This window comes from Gopherus evgoodei, chromosome 9, assembly GCF_007399415.2.
Source record: "Gopherus evgoodei ecotype Sinaloan lineage chromosome 9, rGopEvg1_v1.p, whole genome shotgun sequence".
Lineage (NCBI taxonomy): Eukaryota > Metazoa > Chordata > Testudines > Testudinidae > Gopherus > Gopherus evgoodei.
The window spans coordinates 20,909,055-20,932,932 of record NC_044330.1 but is presented as its reverse complement, the minus strand read 5'-3'; the positions used below and the strand labels follow the sequence as shown (position 1 = coordinate 20,932,932).

Below are 23,878 nucleotides of genomic sequence, written 5' to 3'. Positions count from 1 at the left end.
CAGCCAACTGTCCGCAGGCACCACTGCGGCAGCTCCACTGGAGCCACGGAGCACCGGACCATCCACAGGCACCACTGCGGCAGCTCCACTGGAGCCGCCTGCTGCCCCCTCAGCCAAAACGGCGCCCACCATTTATTCTGGTGCCCTAGGCAATTGCCTAGGCTGCCTAAATGGTAGCACCGGCCCTGGGCTCAGCATATACCCATAATAGTACATAGCACCTATCATGTGCTTCACTTGCACAAACATTAACAATTTCTCAGACACATCTGTTGCATCCTTTTTATGAAAGATGGCAACACTGAGGCAGAGCTAGTAAGGCTGCATAGTGAATCAGATGAAGATCTGGGATTAAACATAGTTTTTTGTTTCCCAAACCCTACTCCTTTGGACTGTGCCTCCTAGGTTAACTTCATCAGGCATTAAGGCATCATGCCTAGTTCCTGAAACTTGTCTACACTGGCACTTTACAGCGCTGCAACTTTCTCACTCAGAGGTGTGAAAAAACAACCCCCTGAGCACTGTAATGTGCCAGTATAGACAGGGCAGCAGCACTGGGAGCTGTGCTTGTAGCTCTGCCCCTCATGGAGGGGTTTTTTAGAGGTCTGGGAGAGCTTTCTCCCAGTGCTATGCTGCGACTACACAAGCCACATTAAAGTGCTGCAGTGGCAGTATGTTAATGCTGCCATCGTAGATTACCCCTAAGACTGGACTAAAGCACCTCTGTAGGCTGAGAGCTGAAACAGTGTGGAATCATTCAGTAGATTGGTCTAATTTGTCCAAAGCATTCAGTTCAGAGGCAAAGTGCGTACCCTAAAAATTAAGCAGCTCTATCAACACTGATCTCTATTTTAAGTTTTGTTTAACTGTGATTTACAAACTCTATAAGGTCTTGTACAATTTTTATGAGACTTAAAAATTCCTATAAAAATAGGAATGAAAAAACAAGTTGGTTTTTTAATATGAACATTATCCTACAGTAACAATAACTCAGTGCAAAGACATAACCTTAATATGTGAATATTACATGGAAACCAAAAAGTAGCATTGACCAGTCAAATTTCCTTGTCCAAGCTGAATAAAATGTGAAAAGCTGAATGCGATAAATGGATATTTGAAATCCTTCCACACACTGAACATGCTAAGGTGATAATAGTAATGGCAATAAAGATTTCAAAATAATATTGTGGTGTTGGGGTCCAGATTTTCAACCCACAAAAAGGGCCTGATCCAAAACCCATTCCGGTCAAGGGGAGTCACTTTGTTTACTTCAATGGGCTTTGGGTTGGGCTTAGAATTTGGAGTCAAGGGGTGAGGCATGTGTTTTGCCTGGATATACATTTCAGCTGCCACCTCTGCTCAAGGTCCACTGAGCTGTGGCCTCAATTCTACCATGTCCTGGTCTTCAGGGATGCTGTACCCAAGACAGGCTCTTTCAAAATTTTCCAAGAAGGCCTCGGTGTCATCACCTGCCTTGTAGGTGGGAAATTTCCTGTGATGTGGAACCATAATTGGTGAAGGGTTGTTAGGATTGGCTGGCGCATGCAGCGCAAGCTGGGCTGCATGCGAAGTCCAGTTCATGTTTTCTGTTTTTCCTTCTCAACTTTATTTTTGTTGTTTTTTCCATTTCTCGGCAGTGGCCCATGTCATCGTCTTGTTTCCTTCTGTGGGCCACCTCTTCTTCTTCTAGTTTTCTTTTGTGGGCTGCGTCTTTGGCTGCTTGTTCTCTTTTTTTTTTTTTTTTTTTTTTTTTTGTAGGCTGCCAGTTTGATGCTTTCTTCCTTTTCTTTCAGCTCCATCTCTTTGTCTTTTTTCCAGTTGTCGCCTGTGTTCAGCTTCTTTGATTTTTGTTCTTCGGCCTCCATTTTTGTATTGGAAGGCATGGTTCCTGTTTTCTTGTGTTGGGGTGCCCTCTGGTGTTGTCTGAACTGCAGGCTCTGTTGCCTCCCGGGGTCTGCCTAGCAACAGTGCCTTTTCCCCTTTCTTCCTCTAGCTAATCTTTTCAATGTAAAGTAAACCAGAAAAACCACTTTATTTGCATGTGTATAGTGCTGGTATCTGACTCCTAATGGGAGTGCTATTGTGTGACAAAAGACCCGTAATAGTTACTTAATGGTTGCTTGCTTAATATGCAAGCCAGAAACTGCAAGAGAGAGCAGAGGAAAAAAAATTCTCTATGGTTCCTTTTAAAACCAAACCCTCTCTGCTAAAAAGCCCCTAGCAGAGAAAAGAAAAATATAATATTCTTACTGGTTTCTGGATTCTATCTATCCCACCACTGCCACCGTATCATAACCTAGTCTCAGGTTTGGACCTTAGTGTCCAAAATATGGGGGTTAACATGAAAACCTCCAAGCTTAGTTACCAGCTTGGACCTGGTAAAGCTGCCACTACCCAAAAAATTAGTGTTTTGGGGCACTCTGGTCCCCCCCAAACCTTCCCTGTGGACCCCAAGACCCAAATCCCTTGAGTCTCACAACAAAGGGAAATAAACCTTTTCCCTTCCCCCCTCCAGGTGTTCTTGGAGAGACACACAGAAGCAAGCTCCGTGAATCTAAACAGAGGGATTCCACCCTCCCCGTTTCCAGCCTTGGAAAACAGAAGTACCGAGAGCTAATCTCTCTTTACCCCTCACCCAGAGGGAATGCCAAGTCAGGCTAGTAAATCTAACACACACAGATTTCCCCCTGATTCTTCCTCCCACCAATTCCCTGGTGAGCACAGACTCAATTCCCTGGAGTTCCCCACTAAAGAAAAACTCCAACAGGTCTTAAAAAGAAAAATACATAAAAATGGTCTCTCTGTATTAAGATGACAAATACAGGGTCAATTGCTTAAAAGGAATATGAATAAACAGCCTTATTCAAAAAGAATACAATTCAAACACTCCAGCAACTACATACATGTAAATACAAAAAACTATTTTTGTACTCACAACTTGGAAACAGAAGATTAGAAAGCAGGAAATAGAAAAATTCTTCCCATAGTCGAGAGGGACGGGCAGAAGAACCAAGAACAAAGGACTCGCGCGCGCACACACACTTTCCTCCACCCAGATCTGAAAAAGTCTGGTTTCCTGATTGGTCCTCTGGTCAGGTGTTTTAGGTACTTCTTTCCAGGTGTAAGACATTAACCCTTAGCTATCTGTTTATGACAACAACCTATCTCCTTTCCTAGCTGAGATCCATCACTAGCTGACCCTGCCCTAGATATAATATCTTTGCAGAACCCAGAGGTCACTTTCCCCAAGAGTATGTTGGGAATAATATGCCTAGCAATGGCTTCTTCCCCTTTCAATCTACCCATGGTTTCTCAGGAGAGGGGATTGAGTTGCCCAATCCTATTACTAATAATGTAGTGGGCACAGGGAAGAATTCTAGACCTCTGCACAGCATTCCAATTACTGTGGGTGGCATTACACCCCATATTCTTCAGTCATATGATACGATTATGGCCTAACTATGCAAGATAGGTCATGTAAGATATCATTGAAAAGGATTCAGAGTAGCAGCTGCGTTAGTCTGTAACCACAAAAAGAACAGGAGTACTTGTGGCACGTTAGACTAACAATTTTTATTTGAACATAAGCGCTTGTGGGCTACAGCCCACTTCATCAGATGCAACGGATACGATTCACTGAATGATTGTCCTATTTGTATGCATATATCATTTTGGTATCTGAAGTTAGGAATATTGTCTATGCATCTATTACAAATGTTTACACCTGAGGAATGCCCACTATGCAGAATGCAATCAGTCTAGATGGCTGGTTGGGAAGGGCCATTAGGGAGAACAATAGGTCTCTGAAGATTTAAGTATCCAAATCCCATTAATGTTGAGGGAGAGACACACGTACCTCTCTAGCCCACTGAAAGGAAACTAGACCCCATTATGTTCCTTTTCAATCAGACTTCTTAGATGCTGTTTCAGTTTTTGAACTGACACTCACCTTATCGATTTTTTTCTTCACTAAGCTGGCTTTCTGCTGTATATCTGCTCACTTAGAGCCATTAGGCTTTTATAACCTTAGCAAGTAAATCCAAATACAAAATGGTGACTTCTTTTAATGTTAGGTTGCTGTGTAGTTTAATAAAATCATCTTGTAGCTAATTTTAACAACAAGCAAAAATGGATTTCCTTTTCTGTCAGCAGCAGGTATCTTACTTGGGAAAACTTCTAGAAAGTTCTTTTGTTGCATAATACAAGCTGTGAATTATCTGACCTGGCCTTTATGTACAAGTAGGCCTTTTTTTTGTGGTACACACCTGACAGATAAGCCGCAGGGCATTCCTGACTGTGGTACATAAAATATCTTTTTTTAAGGAAAAAATAACCCCCAAAACTTCAAAAGGTTTTGAAGAAGAGAAGAGGGCAAGTTACTGCATCCCCAGAGCAACACTAATATGTGCACCACAAGCTACAAAGCTTTAAACTCTTCAGTAAAACAAAGTTTTATAGTATTTCATTGGCAAATCTTCTGTCCCAGATCTCTGAGATCTGGGACAGAACTTCATGAATTAATCATGCATCAAAATTTAACACAACTGTTTACTAAAGTTTGGAACTTGGTAGGCAAACTGTTAGTTTCAAAATGATTCAGGGTTCTATCTCTGGCGAGCCTATTGGGATGGGTCAGTCTTGTAATTAACAAGAACAGTTCCTTCCTTTCCAATTTTCTCTAAGAGTGCTGAAAGCTGGGATTGCTGGTAACTGCTTTCACTGAGGCTAGATAGTAATCATTGTTTAGAATGTTATCCATACAATTCTGAATTTGGAATTGAAATAAGGGGCAAGTGTGTATGGTGTGGGCAGTGATGAATTATGTCCTGGATATTAAGACTTCTCCAGGACTGTCCCAATGAAAGTATTCCTTGGTAGATTTTCTTTGTTAATGTAATGTAGAGTAAAAAAGATCTGATTCTAACTGCTGTATTTCATAATATATGTAAGAGCCTGACTTTCTTTTTATGTCCAACACAATGTCACATAATCAAAATATTGTCTTTCTGTCTTAAACAGATGGTTAAGGGTTAATGCCTCTTTTACCTGTAAAGGGTTAAAAAGTTCACCTAGCCTAGCTAACACCTGACCAGAGGGACCAATGGGGGAACAAGATGTTTCAAAAGAAAGGAGAGGTTTTTTTTTCCTTTGTTTAGAGCTTGTTTCAGCCAGAGTGAAAAAGATCAAGGAATCAGCCTCTTATCAGAGTAATTTTTTTAGAAAGGAATAAATAGGTTTGTTTCTTTGTAACCTGTCTTATTGCTATTAGAGGTAGAATTGAAGTGGGTATTTGGGTATTTTTTTGTGTAACTAAATTCGTGCCATGCTGTGTTTTGAATCTCTCTGAGAGTAGCTGGTATGCTAATCTCTCCCAGAGTTTTTTTTAAACCTTTTTTCTTTAATTAAAAGCCTTTTTTCTTAATACCGCATTGATTTCTCCTTGTTCTAAGATCCAAGGGGTTTGGATCTGTGTTCACCAGGGAATTGGAGAAGTCCCTCAAAACTAACCAGAGGAAAAAAGTAGTGTTTGGGGGATGGTGGCAGTGATACCAGATCTAAACTAGTAATTAAGCTTAGAAGTGTCCATGCAGGTCCCCACATCTGTACCCTAACGTTCAGAGTGGGGAAGGAACCTTGACAATTTCAAATTAACATTTTTTTTCCTCATCTAACTCTAGCCTAAGAGTCAAATATTTGTCTACAGGGAAAAAATAGTAGTGATTCCAGCTCGAGAAAACACAATTTAGAAAATGTGAAACTACTTTTGATCCATTGGCAGGCAATTCAGGTAGACAAAGAACAATCTGAATTTTTTTCTCTTCCCTCTTTTCCCTCCTCAACTTCACGGGTATGTTTATACTACAATCATGGGCTGTGATTGTAAATGGAGTAGATATCTGTGTTTGCTTTAATCTAATCTAGCTATCTTGAGTTCCAAAACAGTGAAGCTGTGGTGTTGAACCTTGGATAATTACTCACAGGGCAGCCCACACTGAAGCATGTACTATTGCGCTCCAGAACCAGAGCTAACTAGATCAAAGCTAGCTTGGGTAGGTCCACCACAGCTGCAATCATACCCTGTGATTGCAGTATAGATGTACCCTACTTGAAGACATAGAAAGTTTGTCCCACAAAGCCAGCAGATTCCTGACACCTATGCTTTGACTCCTCCTAGGCAAATAAAACAAAACAATCTGCATAAAAGTAGCAGAGTGCTGTGGCACCTTAGACTAACAGACCTATGTTACGTCTGTTAGTCTATATGGTGCCACAGGACTCTTTGCTGCTTTTGTGCAGATCCAGACTAACACGGCTACACCCCCTTTGTGCAGATTATCAGACTCTACCTCCAAACAGGCTTCTCTGACTTCTTCTAGCTCCATGGCAACCCTGTAAGTACGTTGATGCAAAAATTCTTCCTCCAATTGCTGCCCTAGAACCTCCACTGTTGGGGAGGGGTTTATAGTGCAGAGGGGGAATAAATTTATTCTCTCAAGGTCCTTGCTAACAAAACATACAGGAAATCACGGTCTAAGGGATAAATGATGCTGAAGTAAGGGATCGTCCCCTTACCTCCCACAGAGTATATGACCCAAAATGCACACCTCTCAGAAGAGGTCTATAGGGTCTGTGGAAGAGGAGAACTGATGCTAAGGAGTTGAGCCACACCTGTTCACCTCCCCATCTACCCTTCTCCATCCCTTGCCAGTAAACCTATTTTGGGCAAAGATTAGAAAATTAACCTTCAAATATTCTTTGTTTTTCGATGTGCTCTCCTACAGGCATCTTTCATTTTTAGCCTCTGCTTTTCCAATGATATAGGAGTGTTTCATTATAATCCTGATAACCTACCAACAATAGCTAAGTATCAGAGGGGTAGCAGTGTTCGTCTGGATCTGTAAAAGCAGCAAAGAGTCCTGTGGCATCTTATAGACTAACAGACATATTGGAACATGAGCTTTCATGATGCATCTGTTAGTCTATAAGGTGCCACAGGACTCTTTGCTGCTTCAACAATAGCTAAACAACCATTTTAATACACAGCACTTCTTATTCCTCTACAGAACTCTACATCTCACAAATGTACAGCTTTCTAAACCTTCAGGGATGTTTTGATGCTATCATTTGAAATTGGCTCATCATAATTTATCTTCCAAGGAAGTAGTATACTGCAGGTAGACCATTATAAATCCAACTTCTGTGAATTTCTAAATTCTTTGGTTTCCAGCTGATTCATTAAGTTTCTCAAGTATTTTTTCCTTCTTGTAAAGGAAGAAAAAATCCAGGTTGTTTCATAGCAGTAGCAAAGACAGGAATTTGAAATGGAGCGGAACTCAGAACAGAGCCTATGAACTCAAAAGTTTGCTTTTCCTTCTAAATTGCTGGAAAAAAACCACAGGGCAAATTATTATGACTATTTCTATTACACTAGCATCCGGAAGCCCCGTGAAGGGCAGGTCCTGTGTGTGTTACTATGCAGACACATAATAAAGGGAAGCCCAGGCCGAAAGAGCTTGCCTTGATCCTGCACCAAGTCCATATGAGTGAAGCCTTTTGCCTGTGTGGAACTGCCAAAGTCAGTGGGGCACAAAAGCACAGGGATCCACCTTCCTTCCTTCCTTCATTTTGCAGTTTGGGGCCCTAAATAATGGTGTCTGCTCCCTGAAACCAAAGCTGGCACTGAAATATCAGGCCCTTTGAGTGATATTCTTGGTGTGAATGATCCTGAGTACATTCTATACCAAATGTATAAGTCAGGAAAAAACTTTTCCTTAGTTTTCTGGGTATTTTTGAAGGTACGTATCAAGTAGTCAATGTAACTTGAGACTCGGGAATTATCCCTTGCTGGCTGAATGAAAACCATGTTTAGGTTTCAGAGTAATAGAATGAAATCTGGCTTTGAGGATATGGAAACTTCAGTTTCACAGTGAGGAATTTGGACAAATGGGAAGCTTCTCATAATTAGAAGAACCTAATTGAGTTGTAACATTTTGCTGCAAAATTCTTGGATATCAGCCATCCAGGCAGGGGATTGCTTTACTTCGTGAGGATTTGACCTGCATAGAGAAGTATGCCTTGGAAAACACAATGCTGTTCAGGTATTCTTTCATCACTGGCAAATACCTTTCAACAGCCACTTATTTTGGAGAGTTTTCTCATCAGCGTCTAGCATGTCACATTGGCAATTTCATTTTACTGTATAGTCTCACAGAAATATGCTCTTAATGCACCACAAGTACCTCCCAATAAGGGAGGCTGCTCTGACAGAGGCTGGAGGAAGAGCTTTCTGGCATAGAGATAGTATAGGAGGCAACAGATCTGCTGAGCAACATGAGCCAATGTGAGCACATTACTTCAGTGCTCTGCATTGCACTAGCTCACCACTGAATACAGAGTCAAATCCAATATACTGATCTGGATATTCAAGCCTTTCATGCCATAAAATCCTCCTTCCTTGACAGAACATCTCATGACAGCTTTGTTCCATGAGACTAACCTCTAAGGGAGGCTTGCAAGCACAAGGAGACAGAACTTTCAAAACAGCTGAACTTAAACTGAGGAACTTGCTTCCAGAAGAAAGGAGGATTACTGTCAAGCTCACTGCTTTCAGAACTCAGTGAAACAAAAGGATTACTGAGCACTTTCTCTTTATTTTCTTTTAAAATAAAATTCAAGCCATTGTCCTGTGGATGGAGGAGCAGGGAAACAGAGAGAGAGCTATATCTTTAATAATTGTGACATGCTCGGATACTGAATTGGTGGATGCTGGATAAGTCTGGAAAAAAATAAATTAGATACCAATAGATATTTATCAGTATCTATCCATCACTCTAGGTCGGGGTTCTCAAACTGGGGGGGTTGGGACCCCTCAGGGGGTCATGAGGTTATTACATGGGGGGGGGGCGCAGAGGCTTTCAGCCTCTGCACCAAACCCCACTTTGCCTCCAGCATTTATAATGGTGTCAAATATATTAGTGCTTTTCATTTATTAAGGGGGTCACACTCAGGCTTGCTATGTGAAAGGGGTCACCAATACAAAAAAAGTGAGACACACTGCTCTAGGTGCTCATACACCCTTCCAGAATTGTAATGGCTGAACATTCTTTATGCATTGATAATGGTAAGCTATCTAGGTACCTACAAATCTCATCACCATAATGTCTAATCTGCTCCTAATTTTTGATGCCATGTTACTACCTTTCTATGAAAGGCTAGCAAAGAGTGAGGATTACTCTTCCATTGGAAACACTGGGATTCTTCTCAGTTTTGAGAGGTTCATGGAAAACTTTTTTAATCATACTTTGGCAATACTGACTTGCTTTTTTCACTATAAGTAACTTGTAGATAATGCAGGAAAACTGCATTGTGGAAACCATTAGTGTTAAATAGTTAAAATGATATAACACTAGTCCTATGCCACACATCTCTCAGGTGTGCTCATAATCCCTCATGCTCCTGAACTGGATGAAAGTTTATAATGACCTTTTAAAAAGCAAGCATGCTATGGCACTCAGTTATTGGTTGATCACTGCCTACAGCCTTAAGCTCTTGAAGATGGCAAGAACATGTGTTAGAAAATAGGGATACATACCCCAATCAGCAAAGCACATAAGTATACAGTTAAATCAATCCTAGTTTGACAAATCACTAAGCATGTGCTTAAAGGTAAGCATGTTCTTAAATGCTTTGCTCAATGCTGTGGATTGCTGAACTGATGTCCCTTTAATTTTAAAATGGGTTGATTATTTCTGTTGGATTTTTTTCCCATTAGCTTCAAAGAGCTTTGGATTAAATTCTGGTACTGTTCACTAGTGAAAACTGAGTAAGGGACCTGAAATTTGTGCAAACTCAAAAATAATCCACAGGCATAATTTACTAATACTAATTTTCCTATTGCTTTGTGAAGATGGTTCTGGTTGAGCACAAGTTTCAGATTGAAAATTTATTTAAAAATTCAGGACTGTCTTTTATATCAATAGCTTCAAACTTAATCTTGGATATTTGTTTGACTACAATTGCACTCCACAAATAAGCTCTATCAATTCATATATTTTTGATATTCATTTCTTTAACCCTTTTGGAAATTATAGAATTTAATGAAGTAGCTTCTTTGGAAGGGTAATTTTATATTAATGTAAGAACCTATAACATTTAATTCAGAACACCTTTCTATTAGGTGTTTCTGTTTTAATTACTCTATAGAATTCTATATCAGGGATATAATATTCTGTGGAATTCTACAGGATGCTCTTAAAAACCTAGAGATGTTGTTTGCTGTTTAATCTCTTGTGGGGAAAAGTCCTACAGGTTTTCATGAAAAATAGCAAGAAGGGGAGTCAGTATATATAGTCTGCAGGAGATACTACTTTATTGTCAGACTGGTGTTACTTTGACAATGGCAAACATAGATGGCCATAATTTAAAGAAACAGCTTTTCCATCTATGATGTTAGTCTTTTATTTCACTCCCTACCAGAGCTAAAAACAAGTGCTGTGCTTGGAAAGCTAGGAATCGCTCTCCTTTTCAGTGGTATAAAATTTCCATTTCTGACCCAATGGGTCATGATACATGTACTTTAAGTCTGTCTCTGGTGCAAAACTCAGACCAGTATTGTTCCAGGAGACACACATTTGTGAAACGGGTTTTAAAAATGGTGACTTGTGCAGAATTTTAGCATATATCAGAGTGTGAATGGACTAGTAGCCTGAGACTAAGCCTGACACTAGTGCAGATTAAGTATCCAAAGGAGCAAAATTATGTAGTAGAAACCTCTGCAGCATCTGAAGGGTTGTCCTATGATGTTCTTGTTTATAGACAAAATGTTGCATGGGTAGCAAAATACCTAGATTAGCTATAGGTCAGCAGAACACCATTTTTGCAGACACTTGAATCTTTGATATGGAAACCTGGGATCTCTAAAACAAATACACATGGTGGAAAAGGTCAGTGTTGTACAACATGGTATGAGCCAACATAAAAATACTGCTTTCTACTAAAAGGAAACAGTATACTGATAGCAGAAAATATATAAACAGGAAAAAAAAAAGCCAGATAATCTCATTTGTTTTCTAGAGAGAAGGGTTTCCCTTGCCTGCTAAGTCTGTTCTTAAACATCTCAGAAAACAGTTTCTTGAACAGAAAATACCAGTGTTAATCCATTCTCATGGCAAGAACAGAAAATGGCACATCCATTAGTTTGTCAGGACAAATAATTGGAATGGGGAAAGGTACAATCTCATTACTAACTTAATCTTCTGGCAGTTCTTGGATGCAGTACAAGTGATGCTATCAATCTGGAAACAAAAGGATTATTTTTGTGCCAATTATACAAGCTCAAATACACTTGACATATGAAGTGGGTTGATCTAAAAAGCCATGGCACTGTAGAAGTTTAGGGTGGATAGTATTCTGTTGGCAGTGTGTAACTTGTTTGTTTAATGAGATTTGTCATGCAAGTATGCATAGTTTCCTCTGTTTCAAATGTGTGCTTTTGCTGCTGCCATACAACTTGTTCTGTGACTACTGACATCTTTAGCAAAGGAAGTTGCTGAACTTTGGCTGACATTGCTCTGAGTTTACTTTTATAATTAGTCTTTCTCTCCTTTCTGCCCCCTCCCCTTGGTTAGTTGTCAATAAAATGGAAATTGATATTGTATGTCCTTAAAGGCTGTTCCATAAAACCTACATTTTGAATCTTTCTGCTAACAGAAGGAATTCATTGGGCCCGATTCTATCATCTATGCTCATGGAACTCCATTGACTTCAGTGTGGTTGTAGAGGTGTGGGCAGAATTAGACCCATTGACTCCAGTTGGAGTTGAACTCTCTCTCAAATCATTGGACAAACTTTCTTGAATGAAAGTTATCAGGCTGCACCTCTTCAGTTTAGTGTTCATCCAAGGGAAATGTAAATAGGAGGAGGAGATCCAGGCTGTAAATGTAAAGGGGGTGTAGTGTCCCATTTTCCCAGAAGATACTCCTTTTTTTTTTTTTTTTAAACTGAAATTCCCAGGCATCACTTGGACCAGTTTGGAGTTAACTTTTTGAACACATCCATAAAGGAAAGCCAGGCTATGTCAAGGTCTGTAAGTGGGACTCTGCTTTCCTTGTGTGGTAGATTTGTTTGTGTAGTGATTGAAATGATTGAGTAACATCTAGAAGTATGTGTAAGAATTGCTAAAATAAGAACACTCAGTCTGATGTTGTAACTTTAGAACTGTCTTGAGTAAGGGGTGGAGTGTTTTCCCTTGGTATCTGAGACTTCAGAATAATTAAATTCAGAAGCTATGTTGCTAATACAATTAGCATTTTCATAACAAGAGTAAAGGGAAAGTTAAGGATGAAACTCCTTTCCAGTGTGAAAAGAACTCCTTATACGTATTGGTTTGAGTGACAAAATTCAGATTTTGAACACCCCACAAGCTTATGGTTCTGATTTCCATGATAAAAACAAATCCTAATTTGCTACATTTGGGTCCAGGATAAGGTCTGTGTTTTTGCATCCTCACTTCCAACATTCAGAAGTCTATCTCCTAACTAGTGATTTGAAAACATCAGTGTCGCTTTCTCAATTGTTTAGATAAATATTGAGTCTTTACTGAGACACAGCTCTTGCTCACATAAATGAAAAGTTTAAAAAAAAATAAGCTATTTCTTAGAATTCAGAACAGTAACACAAAGAACCCAAAAACAGAGAGCCAAAGCAGGCTGCTCCCTGAAACAGAGCTGCACAACTCATCCCAGATTGTTAGCAGACTGCTGCTAGGCACAAAATGCATGCTTGTCCACAAAGCCTCCTAGTCTGCAAGCCAGATCAGAAAAACCTCCTGAGCATTTCAAGTGAGAGCATGCAATTTCAGTGCAGTATTCAGTAACTGCAAGAACATGAATCTGTTCAACTGCTGCCAGTAGGGTGACCAGACAGCAAATGTGAAATTAGGAGAGGGAGTGGGGAGTAATAGGACCCTATATAAGAGACCCAAAAATTGGGACTGTCCCTATAAAATCAAACATCTGGTCACCCTAGCTGCCAGCCTCAACAGGCTTGGATAAATCCCAGACAAGCCCCCAGTTATGTGACTACCAACACACTAGAGACTGAACAAGGGACCTCTAGAGCTGAAAGCATGAGTCTGTGTTTCAGCTAATGAGGCAGACTCTGTATCTGGGGGCTATAACAGACTTCTCTGAATCAGGCACTGATACGAACTTGCAGCTCTCGCTGATCAGCAGCTTAGAACTGCACAAGTAGGAAGTCAGGGAAAGCTGAGAAGTCTCACCCATGCATACTCAACACAAGAGTTAGTTAGTTACAGTTCCTGGGTTGAGTAGCACAGGATTCCTTTGTTCACTCCCCCCCCCCGACCCATGAAGCACATTACCCCAAATATGCAAGTAGAGGTAGCTTGTCTGTGTGCTGGGTGGACACTCAGAGCTGTGCCTTTAAAGGCATAATCTGTACATCAAATATGTATTGAATGTAAAAGGAGAGAACCTCCATTTTTAAATGTTATAAAACCATATTAAATAACCAGATCCTGTCTTGTATGTATTCCCCTTTCAAAATCATTCATTAGGTAATAAGTATGCACAGCATGTACTCAGGATCAGTCCCTTTCATCTTTTGTAACCACTTCTGAGAATTCCATACAGAGTTATGTCTAGTTAATGTTCCCATTGTGAGACATACTGACAAAGATTTAGGAATGTCAAACCTCAAGCTGAAATCTCTGCTTGTGAGTTGGTGTCTTTGTTTAATCTTTTACACAGGGTCTGTGCAACACTTGTGATTTTAGTCTTGCATTTGTCTAAATAGTAACATTTATATGCAGTTTTTGTATTTAATTTTGTCTAATGAATAATCTCTGTAGCAGTCATAATACCATGCACAGTAGAGCATGCATATTCACTCATTTTGACATTTCTTCTTTCCTGTCAGTAATCTGACAAAAAATAAACTAGAAAAGGGAGATCGATTAATCACAAGGTGTCTCCTGCTGCTGTGGCAATAAAATTATCTTCCCTATACTACATCTCAGTATTCTTGACATCTGTCATAAAACTAAGATCATGCATATTTATCTGCTATTAAATAAGAGCCATCTTAAAACAAATTCCTTTGCTATTCCTAGGGCCATGTCAAATGAAAACATCAGCGTATTGTCAAGGTGTCCAACCTTTCACATTACTGCTAGTTATATAGGCACATCTTTGCTCAGATGTTTACTGCTGGGGTCTGTTTTCAAGCTTGAAGCTGAAGAACAGACCTGGATGCCAGACATTGATGGTCCTGGCCAATGTGAAGGTGCTCAGGGCCTCACAGGATTGGGCCCTGTGTCTTGACTACAGCTGGATACTGGGAAAGGCATAATTGGTCTAACTCTGTTCCCAGTGAAGCCAATAGCAATGCATTCAATTCAGTGACAAGTATCAGAGGGGTAGCCGTGTTAGTCTGGATCTGTAAAAGCAGCAGAGTTCTGTAGCATCTTTTATAGACCAACAGACATATTGGAGCATGAGCTTTCATGGGTGAATACCCACTTGTTGGATGCACGAATTCAGTGACAGAATTTTAATAAAGGGCTAACCTCATCAGTGAAACAACAAGAAAAAAAGCTTAAAGTAAATAGACTGAGTCCTGCCTTGATTGATACCTTTGCACACCAGTTTGACCCAGGTCAAGTCATACATAGATAAGTCATACATTTCCCATTTGATCAGAAAGCTAATCTTTGACCCCTCCCCAGTTGGAAGGAAATGACCATGTGCAAAGTCATATACTTTGTTCCCCAACAAATTTTCAGAGGGGAGGAAAAGGACATTTCTTCATGCAGTTAGTGTATCTGTGCTGGTTTGTAGGCAATAGGCAATGCCAGGAACTGGAACCTTACCACAAAATCTTTTGTACAAGTTTTTCAAAAGCGTTGTTGTTGTTGTTGTTGCTGTGTCTTTCCACAGCTAGAGGTCATTCAGTGGAAGAAGTGAGGGAGCCTTTAGCTGCAGCTTATCTGACTCAGAAACCAGCAATATCAGAAATTTGATGGAAGAATCTGTTCTAGTGAGACTTACAGAATGCTGACGTTTATGCAACTCAAAGTATTCAGACCACTGTGTGCTGCTGTACTAAATTGTCCCAGTTTCCCTGAAACTTTGAAGATCTGTGATAATCTGTTTGTGTCTGTCAGGTATTCATCCCAGAAGAGACAGTGTATTCCTAGCCTCAGTATGTAGAATAGTAATACTCGGTCTCTGGGCCCAATTCTCCATGGCTCTGTGGGCTGTGAGTTGTTGTTTACCTTAGTACAAAGTGGATGTAAAACACCACCATTCTGATATGGTAATATTTTGCATTCCCTTTGCACTGATGCTCTCACAAGGTGCATAGCAGTGAAGACTCAGACCAGGGTCAGCTCCAGGGTTTTAGCCACCCCAAGCGCTGGGGGGAGAGGGGAGGGGAAGCCATAATTGGCACAGTTCCACCATGCTGCTTTCTTGTTTGGTGGCAGGTCCTTCCCTCCAAGAGGGACTGAGGGACCCCACTGTTGAAGAGCCCAATGGACTGCCCCTTCCCCTTGGCGGCTCCAAGCACCTGCTTGCTGAGCTGGTGCCTGGAGCTGGCCCTGAATCAGACCCTGTGTCTGCAGAGCCATACTTTGCCTTTTTGGGACCCCATATGTGACTTTTGTGCAGCTTGTTTGTTTTAATCACTTACTGCTATGGACAAAGATAGAAGTTGCCATGAGTTCTTCTTGCCCTTCTAAGCTGCCAGGAAGGAGGGGAGAAGAACTCCTGCCTCTGAGCAAATACCCAGGAAGAGATGAGCACAGAGTAAATACTGTGGATCTCAGGACTTCCAGTCACCAAAGATAAACCATAAACATAGTGACAAACTGACATTGTGATGCCATGATTCAGACATTACAATGCAGCTTTTGGCAATGACATTATCTTGCAACAATGCAATGTCACATCATACACCGGAGCTGCATTTGCTGGCAAATTGTCTCTCGAGCTCTTCAAGGCTAATATTGCTGAAGTAGAATAGTGAAATGAGGTCAGAATGCCGAAAGCACCAACAAAATGTTACCTTTTCAAAAGGCAATGCCACAGTGAAACTATTTGCAGAGCTCTCATTCACACTCATGGGAAGTGCATTTTGCACTGTACAAGTGTGGACTTGCATTCTGCTTCACTGTAAATGATGTTGCACTATATCTTGGCTCAGATGAATAGGTTCCAAATAGCTCTGACAGGTTTCAGAGTGGTAGCCGTGTTTGTCTGTATCAGCAAAAAGAACAAGGAGTATTTATAGCACCTTAAACACCAACATTCATTTGAGCATAAGCGTTCATGGGCTAAAATCCACTTCATTGGATGCATGCAGTGGAAAATACAGTAGGAAGGTGTGTAAGGAACAAATGGGTGTTGCCATACCAACAATAACATGAGTAGTCAATTAAGGTGGGTTATCACAGGAGAAACTTCTGTAATGATCAGGATGGCCCATTTCCAACAGTTGACAAGAAGGTGTGAATAACAGTAGTGGAAAAATGGCATGGGGAAATAGTTCTTTGTGCAATGACCCATCCACTCCCATTCTTCATTCAAGCCTATATTAATCGTGTCCAGTTTGCAAATTAATTCCAATTCTGCAGTTTCTCTTTGGAGTCTGTTTTTGAAGGTTTTTTGTTAGTGTATTGTGATTTTGAGGTCTGTAATTGAGTGTTCAGGGAGGTTGAAGTGTTCTCCAACTGGCTTTTGACTTGGCCTCTGATTTTGTGTCCATTTAGTCTTGTATAGACTGTGTCCAGTTTGGCCAGTGTACATAGAGGGGCATTGCTGGCACATGATGGCATATTTCATAGATATGCAGGTGAATGAGCCTCTGATAGTGTGGCTGATGTGATTTAGGTCCTATGATGCTGTCCCCTGAATAGATATGTGGACAGAGTTGGCAACAGGCTTTGCAAGACTAGGTTCCTGGATTAATGTTTTTGTTGTGTGGTTGCTGATGAGTATTTGCTTCAGGTTGGGGGCTGTCTCCCAAGACCTGTGAGTGAAGGATCATCCTTCAGAATAGGTTGTAGAGCCTTGATGCGCTGGAGAGGTTTTAGTTGGGGGCTGAAGGTGATGGCTAGTGGCATTCTGTTACTTTCTTTGTTGGGCCTGTTCTGTAGTAGGTGACTTCTGGCTACTCTTCTGGCTCTGTCAATCTGTTTCTTCACTTCAGCAGGTGGGTATTGTAGGTGTAAGAATGCTTGATAGAGAGCTTGTAGGTGTCTCAAGTCACAATACTCCAACCAAAAAAATTAAACAGACTCTGAGAAACTGCAGAATGAAATTGAATTTGCAAACTAGACATCTTTTTAAAATATTCTTGAATGAAGACTGGGATTGAATGGGTTATTGCACAAAGTAAAAACTTTCCCCATACTATTTTTTTTTCCCCTACTGTTCACACCTTCTTGTCAACTGTTTGGAAATGGACCATCCTGATCATCACTAAAATTTTTTTCTTCCTGCTAAGAGCCCACCTTAATTGATTACTCTTGTTATAACTTGCATGGCAACACCCATTTTTTTCGTGTGTATCTTCCTGCTGTATTCAGCTGCATGCAGCTGATGAAGCAGGTTTTAGCCCATGAAAGCTTACGCTCAAATTCGTTAGTCTCTAAGGTGCCACAAGTACTCATCCTTCAAATATCTGTGTAATAGTTCCATGGTGAAAACCCCAAGCCAAGCAAAATTTACTCATTTGGGTTGTCTGCCTGGAATCTGAAACTTGGGCCAAGTTCACCAGGTTTTACAGCCCTTTTGAACAATCTTGGCTTGATTTACAGGTTTTGTATTATATTATATGAAAGCTGGTTATTACTCTGACTTGAAACAAGAGAAAAATGGTGACTTTTTCAAACTTGATGATCGGGTTTTGTAAAGATTAGGAAAAGCCTACAGGACTAGGTTATGACCTTTTCCTCTTGTCAATGCAGGTATTAACCTTTCTTCTCAGTGTAGTTTGAGAGCATAGAGTCCACTAGTTGAGCAAGATCAAGATAAAAGGTAAAAGTTGTGGTTAGGTCACAGATAGCAAACATGTTAGCTAATGTTACCCTAATGCAGTGGTGCCCAAACTTTTTCGTCTGGCAGGTGCCAGACGACGAGCCACGGAAGACCATGGCTGCAAATGAGCATCTGCCAAAATGCCACTGCCAAGTGGCAACATAAGTAGGTGTTGCTTGTTGGCAGTATTTTGGCAGCGTCATCCAGAGGTGTTGCTGCCAAAAATCAGCATTTCAGTGGTGATGCCTCTGAATGACGCTGCTTGTTAGATTCCTCAGGACTTCACAGGAAATGGTTTTCTAATCAATGCATGCTTTTAGAAAAACCAATGGTTACATTTAGAAATGGTTGGTGGTTTTGCTTTCTTTCAGTGTTTGCTGGGCAGCTACAAAAAGTGTATCCATGCTTCACACATCAATGTTACAGAATTCCAAAGCCCCCTTTATCAATGTGAAAATGACTCGCTTCCAGTTGGACCAGAGAATTGCACAATTAAATATTAAAGGAATTAAATCAAAGGAAAACATGTTGACTTATTCCTGATTTCCTACCGAGATATTTAACTTTTTTTTGTAACTAAATTCTGTTCTGAATTAGCTTTCATGGGTGAATACCTACTTCGTCAGATGCATCTGATGAAGTGAGTATTCACCCATGAAAGCTCATGCTCCAAGATGTCTGTTAGTCTCTAAGGTGCCACAGGATTCTTTGCTGCTTTTACAAATCCAAACTAACACGGCTACCCCTCTGCTACATGTTCTCAATTAGTTACTTTATGTACCTATATTCAGCCAGGGTAGTCAGAGGAGAATTTTAACTGGCAATTTCCTTCCTCAGTGTCTTTTTTTTTTGTGGCTTGTTAACTCAAATTGATTTCTTGGTACTTGATCCTTATATCAATCAACTATTTGTTGCTAGTAGAGGGCGGAGTGTGGCATAGGACTGCATAGAACTGCTGGAGTATGTCTGTGGCAATATTTACCCCTGTCAAATGATCCACATTTCTCAGGTCACTTTCCACCCAGACCTGTGTGCAATTCCACATGACTTTTTACTACAACTCAACTGTTCCCTTTCTTGCTTGCTGCCTGCCCAACTTCCCCCCTCCCCCATGTCTGATATAGATTGTCAGATGCAATGGATGGAGGAAATGTGGCAAACTTACAGCTTCATCTGTTGGTGCAAGTGGAGTGGAACAGTGAGGCAGTATTAAGAAATGCTAAATTGCATAGCTTAGTTGGAAAAAAGTCAGGATAGCAGTTTATTTTTTCTCATGTGTAGTGATTTTTCTTTCCTTTTTAACCAAGCATGGAAAATATAGTTGTGATCAAGCTATGGTTATTTCAATAATTTAACTATCCACAAATATTTATTTCAAGCAGATCAGATATACATTTAAGTTTGGCTAGAATACAGTCCTGAAACCCCTACATTTCTTCTCCCTCGCAAGGTGAATTCCACTCAATAAACATTGACCTCCTGTTTTAAAAATCCCTGTTCTGTAAGACAAGTGGAATTTTAAACTGTGCCTGCAATCCATCAATTCATTGGTACCAACATCTTATTCACATAGCACCCATGACCTGCCTAGCTACCTGCAAAGACTTAAGTTGGGACTTGGGAATGTTGAAGATAAATGGCTGGGTTTGGACCATTTAATAGATTTTCACAGTTGTAGCCACCTAATTCTGTTAGGTTTCATTTTAGAACCCTATAGGCGCAGTCTTGCAAAACATGTGAGTGTCCATTCTTGTGGGGAAAAAAACTTATACATGATTCTAACTAAAGAGGCTTGCAGATTATTTCTAAAAATGTAGAAATCCTGCCAGTGGACAGACAGTTTGTCTTGGCTATTGAGGGTAATCTTGTCTGAAGTGGAGCACCAAATGATGCTGCTCTAGCTACAGTAGTGTTTGAAAGTTCTTATCAAGCAGAAGCTATTTAAATATCATTCTAGTAGCATGGTTTGGTGCCCTATGGAAAGAAGCTATTTCTGAGCTGGTGAGGTGACTTACCAAATGAAACATCAATAATAATTTCAGTAGTACCAAAGCTTTTATAACCATAAATCAATAGCAGATACCTGAGAAAAGGAAATGTGTAAAAATAACAAGGTGTTCTGCCCCTCTTAGGGATAGTGAGCCCTTTCTGAAGCAGTACCCCCTTCACGAGCAGGTGTTGGAGGCCCTGCAATAGGGAATTATCAGATCTAGCTGGGGGGTTCAGGGATTTCTTGATGAGCACCTGATTCTATAAAGATTGAAAACTTATTAGTTGTGGATACCAATAGGAAGCAGGTTGTCTTTATGATGGGCTCTGGAGTCCTCGTATAGGCCATCTGACAGAGAGAGCTCTTGGGAGCCGATGAGCTCTGGCAAGGTAGGCCTGGAGAAAAGGGAAACTAATGGTTGGATTTAAATTGAATTTATTTTGGTCTTGCTGAAGATTGATACAATTTTTAAAGCTGAAGCTCGAGAAAATGGCCTGAACCCAACTCTGGGTGTAGTGCCCAGTCCTTCATGGGCTGGAGACAGACCAGCAGCTTACAGCTCCTCAAACTTTGTAGCCTAAGATTCAAGCCACTTTAGAACATGGGTGTGCAACCCTTGGCATTCTCCTATGTGGTTCCATGGATTCTTCCTAGGGTTAACACTGACCAGATAACATGCTCTTAAATATGACTACTGTCCTCCATATGAAGGACAAAATTGTCCAACATCATGGTAGTTAGTGTGTGAGAGACATTTATTGTAGACAAGACCAGAGGGAATAAAAAAGAGAGAAGAGCCTTGTGAGCTGAGCTAGTTGGATAATGGGAGTGATTTTTCCACTGAACATTGACTTAAAAAAAATCTTACATTTTCCAAATTTGTTTTTAAACAAAAAGCTATTTGTTGCAAAAATGAAAACCTAATATTTTTCAGCTAAAAACCTGCCACAACCAAAACATTTTTGATTTCAGCATGCAATTTTTTCAACAAGCTTTCTTATGAGAGAAGCTAAACCACTAATTTTTTTTCCTCTGAGGCTTGTATGCTGCTGCTCTTACATAACAAAGTGGATCCTAAAGGGAGATAAGATAGTCAGCACTCAGGATTTTGTACATGCCTCTTAGCCAACATTTAGATGAGGGATTTAAAGTAGATGACCCTTGTGGTCCCTTCTGACCCTGTGATTCTGATATTGGATGTTTCCCATCCATTGTTAAAATGGGAGGAATGTATTCTGTGGGCTCAGTGCTTCAGTCACGGTTCTATCTAGCATCCTTACCACCAGCTCAGGGATGCAATTGACCTTTTCCCAGATTATTTACTCTAGCTAAGTAGAACTCTCATTTGGCTGTATACTCAGTTTAAGAGAACTCCTACTAAGATTGGGGAGACCCAGAGACGACAAGCCGAATTCTGATCTCAGTTACGCTAGCATAACTGCTTTTGTAAGAAATGCTTCCAAAAAAATCCCAAATGCTAACTCATCATGTGTATAGTGTAGAAGTTATGTCAGAAACGAAAGTGAGGATGTTTGGACCTAGGGGTTGAAGTGGTGGCAGTTAGGACTACTGGTTAGAGGCAGAATAAAGAGTCAGGAGCGGGGTTGGAACAAGGTAAAAGTGCTGGAAGCTAGGCTGGTGCAAAAGCAGGGCTGGAGCAGGCTAAGGCTTTTGGAATCTGTCCCTACTATCTCACAAAGCACAGCAAAATAGACAATGGATTTTGGGAAGGTGGGTTTTGGTAAGCTGAACTGATAGGTGAGGTCCTATAGGAATCAAAACTGGTAACTCTCCTCTGTTTTCCCCCTCAGCCTTTCAAAAGGACACTACAAAGGGTCCAAAAGCAAGCTATTCTGCTGGGTAGGTGTCAAGGTAGGAAAGATTGAAAATGTGGCAAAAGACCACCTTGACTTAACCACAAGATCTTGCATGATGTAAAAAATAAAAAGGAATCATAGAAACCAGAACAGATTACAAAGGATGAATATAGACAGACAACACAGGAAGGCAAGGGCAAGATTAGAAAGGCAAAGGCACAAAATGAGCTCAAACTTCCTACAGGAATAAAGGGAAATGAAGACTTTTTATCAATACATTAGAAGCAAGAGGAAGACCAAGGATAGGGTAGCCCCACTGCTCAGTGAGGAGGGAGTAACAGTAACAGGAAACTTGGAAGTGGCAGAGATGCTTAATGAATTGTTTCAGTCTTCACAGAGAAGTCTGAAGGAATACCTAACATAGTGAATGCTAATAGGAAAGGGGTAGGTTTAGAAGATAAAGTTAAAAATCACTTAGAAAAGTTTGATGCCTGCAAGTCACCAGGGCCTGATGGAATGCATTCTAGAATATTCAAAGAGCTAATAGTTAGAGGCTCAGATACCTCCTCTATCTTTGGAAAATCATGGGAGACATGAAAGATTCCAGAAGACTGGAAAAGAGCAAATATAGTGCCCATCTATAAAAAGGGAAATAAACAACCCAGGAAACTACAGACGAGTGAGTTTAACTTCTGTGCCAGGGAAGATAATGGAGTGAGTAAGTAAGGAAATCATCTGCAAACACTTGGAGGGTGGTAAGATGATAGGGAATAGCCAGCATGGATTTGTAAAGAACAAATCATGTCAAACAAATCTGATGGCTTTCTTTGATAGGATAATGTCTTGTGGATAAGGGAGAACAGGTGGATGTGGTATACCTAGACTTTATCATGCAAGACCATATCAAATGCCTTATACTTATCAATAAACTAAGCAAATACAACTTGGATGGGGCTACTAGATGGTGGTGGGTGCATAACTGGCTGGATAACCATACTCAGTAGTTATACCTTTCCAGCAGGACTGGGATCCATTAATAAGTGGGGTTCCGCAGGGGTCTGTTTTTGGGACTGGTTCTGGTAAATATCTTCATCAATGACTTAGACATTGGCATAGAAAGTACACTTAAATTTGCAGATGATACCAAACTGGGAGGGATTGCAACTGCTTAGGAGGATAGGGTCATAATTCAAAATGATCTGGACAACTTGGAGAAATGGTCTGAGGTAAACAGGATGAAGTTCAATAAAGACAAATCCAAAGTGTTCCTAAGTGGAGCAATCAGTTTCATGCATACAGAATGGGAAGAGACTCTGTAGGAATTAGTACGGCAGAGAAGGATTTAGGGGTTTATAGTGGACCACAAGCTAAATGAGTCAGTATGATGCTGTTGCAAAAAAAAAGCAAACATGCATCCCAGAATCATTAACAGGTGTGTTGTGAGCAAGACACAAGAAGTCCTTCTGCTCTACTCTGCACTGTTTAGGCCTCAACTGGAGTATTTTGTGTCCAGTTCTGCATTTCAATTTCTCCACCTCTTTCTTGGAGAGGGTCCAGTTAAGAGCAGCAAGGATGATCAAAGGTCTTGAGAACATGACCTATGAAGGAAGTCTGAAATAACTGAGTTTCTTTAGTTTGGAAAAGAAGACTAAGAGGGGACATGATAGCAGTTTTTGGGTATCTAAAAGGGTGTCATGAAGAGAACTTTTGTTCACCTTGGCTTCTAAGAATAGAACAAGAAGCAATGGGCTTAAACGGACGCAAGGGAGGTTCAGGTTGGACACTAAGAAAAGTTCCTAACTGTCAGGGTGGTTAAACACTGGAATAAACTGCCTAGGGAAGTTGTGGAATCATCTCTGGAGATACTTAAGAGTAGGTTAGATAAATGTCTATTCAGGATGGTCTAGACAGTATTTGGTCTTGCCATGAGGGCAGGGAACTGGACTCAAGTCTCAAAGTCCCTTCCAGTCCTCAAATCTATGAATAAGCAGAGGAGAGTTCCAGGCCATGAC

The 23,878-nt window shown here is 40.6% G+C and overlaps 1 long non-coding RNA gene across 1 annotated transcript; it reads left to right on the top strand.

Moving 5' to 3' along the window:
* The first annotated feature begins 654 nt into the window (after positions 1-654).
* LOC115657827 lies at positions 655-23,228 on the top strand. Its single transcript, XR_004002066.1, has 3 exons — positions 655-665; positions 5,573-5,579; positions 23,140-23,228. It is a non-coding gene; the product is annotated as an uncharacterized LOC115657827 (long non-coding RNA).
* Positions 23,229-23,878: the final 650 nt, after the last annotated feature.